We start from the raw sequence: 12,381 nt of genomic DNA on the forward strand, positions 1-12,381 counted from the left end.
GGAAAGCTGACACATGTACCCTGCATGGCACATGTGCTGAAGCTAGTCATTCAAAGATTTGTGTCAAAGTACCCAGGCTTAGAGGACATACTGAAGCAGGCCAGGAAGTTGTGTGGGCATTTCAGGCAGTCTTACACGGCCATGGCAAGCTTTGCGGACATTCAGCAGGGAAACAACTTGCCGGTGAGATGCTTGATATGTGATAGCCCCACTCGTTGGAATTCGACCCCGGTCATGTTCTCTCACCTGTTAGAACAGGAGAAAGCCGTCACCCCGTACCTCTACAATTTAAGTAGAAAGACACAATCTGAGGAGATGGGGATGTTCTGGCCCAACAACTGGACACTGATGCAAATGTATGCAGACTCTTGCGGCCATTTGAGGAGTTGACCAACCTGGTGAGTCGCAGTGAAGGCACCATCAGCGACTTGATCCTGTACACTTACTTCCTGGAGCGTGCCGTGCGTGGAGTGGTGGTTCAAGCTGTGGAGGAGCGTGAAGAGGAACAGTTATGGCGGGAACAGTTGTGGGAGCAATTTACATCAGAATCAGATGTTTCCTCAACATCTGTGGCAGCACAGAGGGGGGAGGAGGAGGAAGAGTCATGTGGGAAAGAGGAATCAGACTCGAATGATGAGGAAGGTGTTTCTTTGGAGGAGGAGGATGCGGCGGCAGAAGAACAACAACTACAGCAGGTGTCGCAGGGGGCTTGTGCTTCTCGACATTCCCATGGTATGGTTCGTGGCTGGGGGAGGAGAAGGACTTACCTGACGTCACTGAGGAAGAGCAAGAGGAGATGGATAGTACGTCTGGATCCAACTTTGTGCAGATGCCATCTTTCATGCTGTCCAGCCTGTTGAGGGACCCCTGTATAAAAAAACTCAAGGGGAATGAGCTGTACTGGGTGGCCACACTACTAGACCCTCATTATAGGCACAAAGTGGCAGACATGTTACTAACTCACCTGAAGGCAGAAAGGATGCAGCACATGCAGAACAAGCTGTCAACTATGCTTTACAATGCGTTTAAGGGTGATGTCACAGCACAATGCAATAAAGGTACCACTGCCAGTGATCCTCCTCCCATGTCCACGCAGGCAAGGACAGGATGCTCCAGCGATCTCATGGTGATGTAGGACATGCAAACTTTCTTCAGTCCAATGCCTCGACTTAGCGCTTTCGCATCCACCAACGCCGGGACTGGCAGGTAGCCGACTACCTGGCCTTAAGTGTGGATGTAAACACTGTGAGCAACGATGAACCCTTGGACTACTGGGTGCGCAGGCTTGACCTGTGGCCAGAGCTGTCCCAAATTGCCATCCAACTTCTGTCTTGTCCTGCCTCAAGCATCCTGTCAGAAACGACCTTCAGCGCAGCTGGAGGCATTGTCACTGAGAAGAGAAGCCGCCTAAGTCACAAAAGTGTTCAGTACCTCACCTTTATCAAAATGAATGAGGCATGGATCCCGGAGGGCTAATACCCGCCCGAAGACTAAGTCAGTCCCCACACTCAGCATCTCTGCCTGCACGCCATGTGACTGGCTGCCTGCCCCAAGTCGCTCCCCATACAGCACCTCTGCCTGCAGGCCGCTTGACTGCCTTCTCCGCCACAACCAACAGGTTCCAGGACTCCAGGCGGATTCCTGAATTTTTTATGCTGCTGGTAGCAGTGGCCGCTATAATAATTTATCTGGTGCGTGTACATGCCTGCCTAATTTTTCTGGCTGCACTGCGGCTGCAACAACAAAACAAAAGGCATGTACATGTGCCCATTCCCCTTCATGATCATTACCTTGCTGCGGTGAAGGGGCTTGCGTATCACAATGAAGCAATGACCGCCGGCTATATGAGTGTCTCAGGGGGTGGCACACCAAAGATAATAAGGTTGTTGCTTCATTGTGGACAGACCAAATTTGATCAGCTGGACAGTTACTGTTCTGTCATTCAGCTACCTCAGCCCGGCGACCATATGAGCTGGAAAGCCGCCATCACCTGCACTCTCGTCATGGTGCGCACCAGTCCAGCACGGCCGTCACTACACAAACAGCTGTTTGCAGTCACTGCATACCTTTCACTGCACATTGTATTACACCTGGCAGTCAGTGCATACCTTTCACTTGAATATCCAGACTTGCCCTCCATAACAGATTCTCGTTAAAGATTTTAAAGTTGTTTCATCTCATATACAGCAGGGCCTTGAAAATCCTCCTGTATTGTTATTTTTGGTCACTACCTCGAGATGTGCATGCCTTTCCTGCTGCCTTCCTTGGATGTGTGTGTTAGCCGTCCCTGCTTCTTTGCCCACAGCGTGCCTGCTGCCTTCCTTGGATGTGTGGTGGTGGTAGTAGCCATTTCTTAGGCTCCTACTCTGGACTGGAATCAAACCAGGATTCCACGGCCATTACCCATGCTCACTCGCAATGGCAGACTTGCCCTCCATAACAGATTATCGTTACAGGCAGTGAACAGCCAGCAGAAATAGTAATTTTAAAAAATAGATGTAAGGTTTAATTATGTTAGAGAAAGAACCATTGAAAGTTGATAAGGCAGTCAGACATTACCTGACATCACTGAGTGAGGAAGAGCAATCTGGCCGTGGTGCGCACCAGTCCAGCACGGCCGTCACTACACAAACTGCTGTTTGCGGTGTGTTACACAGTGAGTTTGGTGTGTCAGTGTGAAGCAGCACTCTAATTACACTCCCTGATTGATGTATACACATGCAAGATGTTTTAAAGCACTTTAGGCCTCCAATTAAGCATTCAATGTGATTTCTGCCCTTAAAACGCTGCTTTGCGTCCAATCCAGATTTATCACGGGGACTTTTGGCATCTATCCCACTCCGCCATGCCCCCCTCCAGGTGTTAGACCCCTTGAAACATTTTTTCCATCACTTTTGTGGCCAGCATAAATGTTTCTAGTTTTCAAAGTTCGCCTCCCCATTGAAGTCTATTGCAGTTCGCGAAAGTTCATGCGAACCAAACTTTCGCTAAAGGTTGGCGAACCGAAAATCGGAGGTTCGGCCATCTCTATCTGTGGACCCTGGCAGTGGGAACACAGACAGCAGCAGACAGCAGGAGGTTAAATATAGCAGCTGGAGGAGGAGGAGTGACGTGTGGCAGCAGGCAATGTAGTAGGCCGTGGCATTTAGCATTGGTACCACGGCTGTAATAAACACCATACAGCAGGAGGTTCCAGACAGCAGTCGTGAAGCCCATATTGTGTCCAATACACAACTGGGACAGCACAATTTTTAACCCAGACAACTCAGAATTTATTTTTTTTACAAAAAAAATGTAGCTATTGTAGTATGTATTGGACCGTGGCGGTGGGAATACAGCAGCAGGAGGAGGAGGAGTGATGTGTGGCAGCAGGAAAAGTAGTAGGCCGTGGCACTTAGCGTTGGTACCACGGCTGTAATAAACACCATACAGCAGGAGGTCCGAACAGCAGTCGTGAAGCCCACATTGTGTCCAATGTACAAGTGGGCCAGCACAGTTTGTCAACCCAGACACCTCAGAGTATTGTGTTTTACACAAGAACTGAAATAGTAGCTATTTTGAGGGTGTGTTAAATAGCTAGTGGCGACAGCGCATAATGGAGTGGACCCTAGTGGTGGAGGTGGTGGGAACACAGACAGGAGGTTTAATGCAGCAGCAGAAGGACATACATGGCAGCAGGCAGCCTAGGCCATGGCACCTAGCGGTGATATTATACAGCACCTAAAGAAAAACCAGGCCAAATTTGCAGGGGACTGAAGGTTGATGTTCTGAAAAAATAATTCCCAGGCACCTCATGTTCTCCTGTCACTGACAACAGGTGCCTGGAACGTGCCTTCAATCCAAGCCTGGCTGATCTTCAAAAATGTGAGTCTGTCCACGGACTCTGTGGACTGATGAAAGCGCTTCTCGGTGACCATGCCACTGGCCCGCACTGAAGCATCTCTCTGACAGCACGCTGGAAGGGGGGGTAAGACAGGACATCCAGTGCATACTGCGCCAGCTTACTCCACATCTGCAAGCGCTCGACCCAGTACTCCAAGGGGTCCACAGGCTCCTCACCAGTGTCAAGCCCGCTGAAGGACCACATGTAGTCATCCGCCATCCGGGTCAGGCGCGGGCTGTGACTTTGAGAGGAGGATGCTGATGCACGCACCTCCTCTCTCGGCAGCTCTACCGTTGTGTAGAGTGCCTTAGTCAGAGACAGCAGGTCTCCTGGGTGCCTGATGCTGCTGCTGGCTGCAGGCAATGGCTGCTGTGCTGGCTGGACAGGGACAGAAGGGATGGAAGGTTGGGGGAAGGCTTACTCCAATCGCCGAACAAGGATCCGCTGCAACTCCCTTGTTCACTGCTCAGGGTCTCCAGCAGGCAGGAACTGACCCACCTTCCCCTTCAGCCGTGGGTCCAGGATCATGCTGATGCAAATGTCCTCCCGAGCATGCATCTCCTTAACCCTGGGGTCCTGGCGCAGGCTCCACAGCATGTGCGCTGCCATGCTTAACAGGGTGGACTGTCCAGCAGAGACATCAGGGTCAGCAGCTGCAACACTGTTCTCCTCCTCTGGCCCCTGAGCCTCTTCTTCCTCTCTCCACCCTCACACCACTGCAGCTGCGCTCCGCTGTTCCCCCTCAACAGCAATGTCTAGGACCTCCAACGCCTCCTCCTCCAACAATTCAAAATCCTCCGCAGAAGTGGACTGCACAGGCGGCTGCTGTTCCAGCTTGATCAGGGCCTCCTCTCCCACATCTATCAGATCACACAGGGCCCTGTCCGGCAGACAAACAATGGGCACCCACTGGCAGAGGGATGGCCGTTCCTCACTCACCAGGTTGTTTCCCTGCAGGAAGGGAGCCAACACCAAGCAGACCAGCTGCATCTGCCCCCACTGTGTGTTGGAGATGAGCTGGAGTTTGGTGGTGCCGGCGACAGTGGCCTCAACGATGTAGCGGTGGACAGCCCTTCTCTGCTCAACCAGCCGCTCCAACATCGCCTGGGTGGAATTCCAGTGAGGTGGCAAATCCATGACAAGCCGGTGTCATGGCAGGCCCTCTTGCTGCTGCAGGTCAGCCAGTTTTGCTGAGGCACCAGCTGAGCAGCGGAAACTGTGAACAATTTTCCGAGCCGCTTTCCAAAACATTGTCCATCCCCTGGTAGATGCGCAGGAACTTCTGCACCACCAGGTTCAGGACGTGGGCCAAGCAGGGGATGTGAGTAAAGTGTCCCCTGGTGATGGCAGCCAGAATGTTGGCTGCATTGTCGGACCAACCAACCTTTTAGGCCTCTGGGGGTCAGCCACATCTTCTCCTGCTCCCTGAGGTTGAGAAGGATGTTGGCTGCCGTCAGTTTGGTCTTACCATGGCTGACCATCTCAAGCAGCGCTTGGCAGTGGCAGGCCTCTACGCTGCTGCTGATGTGGAGTCGCTTGGCGGTGGGAGCTGCTGCTTCTCCCCTGACCCCGCGTGGTGGCACCACATAGTGGGCTACTGGTGCTGATGTGCCTGAGGATGGACCTGCTGCTTCTTCCTCGCTGGCACTTTCCACCAGGCTCACCCAGTGAGCCGTGAAGCAGGGGTGCTCGGATACCCCTTTTCAAAATCCAAATTGACCCAGATCCGGATACCCAGATATCCAGATCCAGATTGAATAACCGGATCCGACCTATTTGGTATCCGAATAGAATTGGATATCTAACCTCAGTATCCGGGGTACCTGGGCAAGTTCGGATATCTGGATAGAAAAAAAGAGAAGTGGCCTTTAAATTGCTTTAAAAATGTTTTTTTTTAGGGTAAATGAGGCATGTAGCATCATTATTATATAAGGGAAACACTAATTGATAATGTGGGGACCTAAAATCCCCCCCCCCCGGAAAAAAAATGGCTGTCAATTAACATCAGGACTAGGTTCCAGACAGCAGTTGTGCAGCCCACATTGTGTCCAAAGTCCAACCGCACAACTGGGACATAGCAGTTTTCAGTCCACACACCTCCAAAAAATTACGCAGCAATTGTGTTTAGAGATGTCGTGAACGGTTCCCGAACCATTCGCCGGCAAACATCTTCGTCTCTATGTGCCCTGTACTACTTCCGGGTCGCTATGACCCGGAGTAGTACGCCTGCGCTGGCCCAGCGGTGCACGTCATAGATCGTGCTCCTGTTGCAGGGCACTTTCTGCGCATGTGCGTGACGTCATGAGTGACGTCACACTCATGCACAGAGAGTGCCCAGCAACAGGAGCGCGATCTATTAAGCGCACCATTGGGCCAGGGCAGGCGTACTACTCCAGGTCATAGCGACCCGAAAGTAGTACAGAGCACATAGAGATTCGCCCAGCGAATGGTTTGGGTCTTCTCTGATTGTGTTTTGGGTTAAATATAGGGGTTATCAGCACAGCAGCAGTGGCCTGTGGCACCCTGGCGGTGGGATCAGCAAAGGCAGCGGGAGCAGGGCAATGCAGCAGCAGTAGGTGTAACATCTGCCAGGAGCATGTCGGGCGTGGCACTTGGCCGTAGCACATGACACAGTGCCAAGTGCCACCTGCCACCTGCCACGTGCAAACTGCAAAGTGCCACCTGCAAAGTGCAAAGTGCCACGTGAAAAGTGCAAAGTGCCACGTGCAAAGTGCCAAGTGCCATGTGCAAAGTGCCAAGTGCCACGTGCCAAGTGCCACATGCCAAGTGCCGAGTGACAGTCAGACAGCAGAGGAAAAGACACTAACTGTCACACTGGCACTGCTCAGCAGTAGTGTTGGGCGAACACCTAGATGTTCAGGTTCGCGAACGTTTGCCGAACATCGCCGCGATGTTCGGGTGTTCGCGCCGAACTCCGAACATAATGGAAGTCAAAAGGGACCCGAACTTTCGTGCTTTGTAAAGCTTCCTTACCTGCTACATACCCCAAATTTGCAGGGTATGTGCACCTTGGGAGTGGGTACAAGAGGAAAAAAAATATTTGAAAAAGAGCTTATAGTTTTTGAGAAAATTGATTGTAAAGTTTCAAAGGAAAAACTGTCTTTTAAATGTGGAAAATGTCATGTTTCTTTGCACAGGTAACATGCTTTTTGTCGCCATGCAGTCATACATGTAATACAGAGAAGAGGTTCCAGGAAAAGGGACCGGTAACGCTAACCCAGCACCAGCAGCAGCACACGTGATGGAACAGGAGGAGGAGGCGCAGGAGGAGAAGGCCACGCTTTTTGAGACACAACAACCCAGGCCTTGCATGAGGACAAGAAGCGTGCGGATAGCATGCTTTTTACCGCCATGCAGTCATAAATGTAATAAAGATGAGAGGTTCCATAAACAGGGACAGGTAACGCTAACCCAGCAGCAGCACACGTGATGGAACAGGAGGAGGCGCAGGAGGAGAAGGCCACGCTTTGAGACACAACAACCCAGGCCTTGCATGAGGACAAGAAGCGTGCGGATAGCATGCTTTGTACCACCATGCAGTCATAAATGTAATAAAGATAAGAGGTTCAATAAACAGGGACCGGACGGCAACGCTAACCCAGCAGCAGCAGACGTGATGGAACAGGAGGAGGCGCAGGAGGAGAAGGCCACGCTTTCAGGCGCAACTCAGGCCTTGCATGAGGACAAAAAAATGCGTGCGCAAAGCAATGCAATGAGTAGTTTTCAGGACACAATGGGCTATTCGGAGGAGCTATTCCCACCCCCACAATCTTCTACCTGTGAAAGGTCAATGGAACAGCCACAAATGTTGTGCCCGGATTCACAACCTTTTTCTGTGGAAAATGCACCTCGCACTGAAATGCAAGGTGAGGCCGAGGATGAACATGACGTCAACAACTCAACATGACGCAAAATGGGGGCGGAACAGAAAGCTGCTTTCAATGTTTTGAAGGCCTTAATTGCCTCCGGTGGCCAGTTAGATGCATCATTCATCACACCCAAATCCCAGAGCAATGTGTGCAGGAATTTGAATCGCAGGAGGTGTACCGAGATCATCTGGACAAGTGACCAAGTGACCAAGTGACAAGTGACCAAGTGACAAGTGACCAGTGACAAAGTGACAAAGTGACAAAGTGACTGACAAAGTGAAAAAATGACAAAGTGACAAAATGACAAAGTGACAAGTGACAAAAGTGACAAGTGACAAGTGACAAAGTGACAAGTGACAAAGTGACAAAGTGACAAAATGACAAAGTGACAAAGTGACCAGTGACAAAGTGACAAGTGAGAGGTTGTTCTGGGGAGCTCTACTCCACTGCACACAGTCACATATGAGGAGAGGTCTCGTCGGGACTGCTGATCCTCCTCAGCTTGCTCAAAGCCTTGAGGGTTCCTGAAGATCCTCTGCTTGGAGTTCGCCGGGGTTCAGCTTGGTGTTGGGGTCGGCGGCGTCCTCCTCACTCCAACGTGGCAGATCTTCTGTTGAAGGGAAAAAAAACAAACATTTTTAAAAGTCCAGTCCCGCTTCTGAAGGACTCACCAAGAGATGCAGGAGCGCTTCAATCTAGCGCACCATCGCTCGCTGGGTGATGTCCCTCCCTACACGCTGGAATTCTATGCTGCACATGCTAGCACGCTTTTGCGCAGTGCCGAGGCGCATTCCAGCAGCTAGCTACCAAGCTTCTGTGGATCTGATTGGGCCACCATGTTGGATCTCTGCCAAGTCCTCCAAAATTTTGAGCAATCCACGTTGCTTGTGACTGAGCAGTGACAACTCTACAGTCAGCATTACAATACCACTGCTGTGTTTACTGAATAAATCAATGTTGAAGATGGAAACCGCTGGCATGATGCAAGTGGGGGAATCTGAAGATGAAAACGATCAGTGTGATGATACCAACATCAGGCAACCTGCCTCAGGAAACGCTGGTCCCAGCTATGACAAAGAACAGGACGAGGAACAGCTGGAGTTGGAGCAGGAATTGGATGCCCCCACTGCCGAGGGACAGAGCGGTGCACGTTGGACTTCCACAATTTAGCGGGAATGGACAGCAGAAGAGGAAGAAAGTGATGCTGGTGACGAATATGGTGCATCACAACAATCACAACGCTCACAAGAACATCAAGACAGAGGAGTCTGGCAGGATTCTCTGGCACACATGGCTCAATTCATGCTAGACTGCATTGAACGCGGCCCGCGCATTATTCACTATTCATTATTATTCATTATTCTGGACAACACCAATTACTGGGTTTATACCCAGTTTATACAAACACAATGTTAAAAAACTGATTGAAGAAAGTGTCAGACAGGTCAAAAATTGAACAATTCCAGCAGGCCCTTGAGGATGGAGACTTTAGAGAGGAGATTGACATCCTCCTCCTTCTCTAGCCAGTTGTACGCCGACAGACTGACTTCAGCAAACCCAGGAGGACCAGGAGGGCAGCAAAGAACACAAGCTGCTGCTAGTGCCCAAAAGGGAATGGTATTGGCAGTGTCCTTGGAGTGGGAACATTTTCTGACACCCATGCAGCAGCCCACAGAACAGCAATCGGGCAGTTCCACGTCCTCCAACACCAATCGCCTGGAGAAGATGGTCAAGGACTACATGTCAGATGGCGTAGCTGTGTTGAACAATCCATCTGCAGACAGACGGTAAGTGTGACAGCACAGAAGGACCATGGCAACTCACTCATAGTACCACAGTTTGATAGTGCTGCCCAAAAAATTATATGGATCCGTGGACCCGGGCAGTACTGGGAAGTGGGAACGCAGATTTTAGTACCTAAACACACGATACAACATGTTTTCCGGGGTCGGACTCTGAGGCACATACAGATGGTCCCGATCATCATCCTCATCATACAACTCTTCTCCTGAGTCTGACCCACCCACCACCTCTGCCACCCCAACATCCCCAGACACAGACCCCTCATCGTCCTCAACATTAACTTGGGATGCTGGCCTGAGCCCTACCACCTCCTCCACATCAGGCCCCATCATCTCCTCAATGGCAGCCCTCAATAATCGCTCTGGCGCCGGACCGATGGACACAACGTTCTCCTCCGGGGAGGGCTGCTGCTGACCACTGGCTGCTGGGGTGGATGTTATAGCTTGCGTGTGGCGTTGGCTGTTGCTGTTGTTGGGAGTGCTGCTCACAGCGGAGGTCTCTGAGGAACTCATGTTGAGCTCATATAGTGGTTGACGTTGAGTGGAGTATTACTGATCCCAGCAATATACACACTGACTGGCAGAGTACGCAATGCTATATAGTGGTTTGACCGTAAGTGAAGTACTACAGATCCCAGCAATATACACAGTGACTGGCAGTACAATGGTATGGGTGGGTGAGCAGAGTACTACAGCTCCTAGCAATGCTATATAGTAATGGGGTGACTGAGTGAGCGGCAGTGTACTACTGTTCCCAGCAGACACAGAGTGGCAGTAAACACAATGCTATATAGTGTGGCTGAGCGAGCGGTGTACTACTGTTTCCAGCAGACACAGAGTGGCAGTAAACACAATGCTATATAGTGTGGCTGAGCGAGGTACACAGAGTGGCAGTAAACACAATGCTATATAGTGTGGCTGAGCGAGCGGTGTAGTACTGTTCCCAGCAGACACAGAGTGGCAGTAAACACAATGCTATATAGTGTGGCTGAGCGAGGTACACAGAGTGACAGTAAACACAATGCTATATAGTGTGGCTGAGCGAGGTACACAGAGTGACAGTAAACACAATGCTATATAGTGTGGCTGAGCGAGCGGTGTACTACTATTCCCAGCAGACACAGAGTGGCAGTAATCAGAATGCTATATAGTGTGGCTGAGCGAGGTACACAGAGTGGCAGTAAACAGAATGCTATATAGTGTGGCTGAGCGAGCGGTGTACTACTATTCCCAGCAGACACAGAACAGTAAACAGAATGCTATATAGCGTGGCTGAGCGGTGTACCACTATTCCCAGCAGCGACACAGAGCACAATGCTATACAGTGGCGGGTGAGCGGTGTACTACTATTCCCAGCAGACACAGAGTGGCAGTAAACAGAATGCTATATAGTGTGGCTGAGCGAGGTACACAGAGTGGCAGTAAACAGAATGCTATATAGTATGGCTGAGCGAGCGGTGTACTACTATTCCCAGCAGACACAGAGTGGCAGTAAACAGAATGCTATATAGTGTGGCTGAGCGAGGTACACAGAGTGGCAGTAAACACAATGCTATATAGTGTGGCTGAGCGAGCGGTGTACTACTATTCCCAGCAGACACAGAACAGTAAACAGAATGCTATATAGTGTGGCTGAGCGAGATACACAGAGTGGCAGTAAACAGAATGCTATATAGTGTGGCTGAGCGAGCGGTGTACTACTATTCCCAGCAGCGACACAATGACTGGGGGGACCCTGGCTAGCGTGGCTGGAGCGCGAACTACCCTGCCTGCCTACCCAAAGCTAAACCCACAGACAAATGGCGGAGATATGACGTGGTTCGGGTATTTATTTACCCGAACCACGTGACAGTTCGGCCAATCAGAGCGCGTTCGGGTCCGAACCACGTGACCCATTCGGCCAATCACAGCGCTAGCCGAACGTTCGGGGAACGTTCGGCCATGCGCTCTTAGTTCGGCCATGTGGCCGAACGGTTTGGCCGAACACCATCAGGTGTTCGGCCGAACTCGAACATCACCCGAACAGGGTGATGTTCTGCAGAACCCGAACAGTGGCAAACACTGTTCGCCCAACACTACTCAGCAGCACAGCAGTTCTGTAGTAAGCTAACACAGTAATACTACTACTCTAACAACTACTAGCACGGACTGTAGTACTACAGTACTAACTACACAATAACACAGTAATCCTATTACCTAACCTAACCTATACTGTAGCTAAGGCTATCTAGCCAGCAGGCAGCAGCTGGCCTGGTCTGTGCACAGCACACACACACACACACACACACACACACACACACACACACACACACACACACACACACACACACACACACACACACACACACACACACAGCAGCTGCTGCAAGCCCTGCAGCACACACTCTGACTGTCACTCACTGAATGAAATCAAGCTAGCTGGCTGCTACCTAATTAACAATATAACAAAAGCGTAGTGATAGTGAAGGGGTTAATCACTGAACAGCTTTAGGTTTATCACTGTGGACAGCACTTGCTAGGCCAGCAGCACTGGAGCATGGCTCTCAGTGAGCATTCACAAGCAAGGACGATATTTCTCATCATGGCAGCCCTCCTTATTATACAGGGGGGCTGACCAGGGTTCCTTTCTGTGATTGGGTGCCAGGGCTTACGCTGGGAGCCCTCTGATTGGCTCAATGAGGTCAGGTGGGGCTGGCCAGGGTTCCCCTCTGTGATTGGTTGCTAGGGTTTCTGCTGGGAGCCCTCTGATTGGCTCAATGACGTCCTGGGCATCATACAGTATCTCAATAGTTGGATTTATCTTGAT

Source organism: Hyperolius riggenbachi, chromosome 1, assembly GCF_040937935.1.
Source record: "Hyperolius riggenbachi isolate aHypRig1 chromosome 1, aHypRig1.pri, whole genome shotgun sequence".
In the NCBI taxonomy this organism is placed as follows: Eukaryota; Metazoa; Chordata; class Amphibia; order Anura; family Hyperoliidae; genus Hyperolius; species Hyperolius riggenbachi.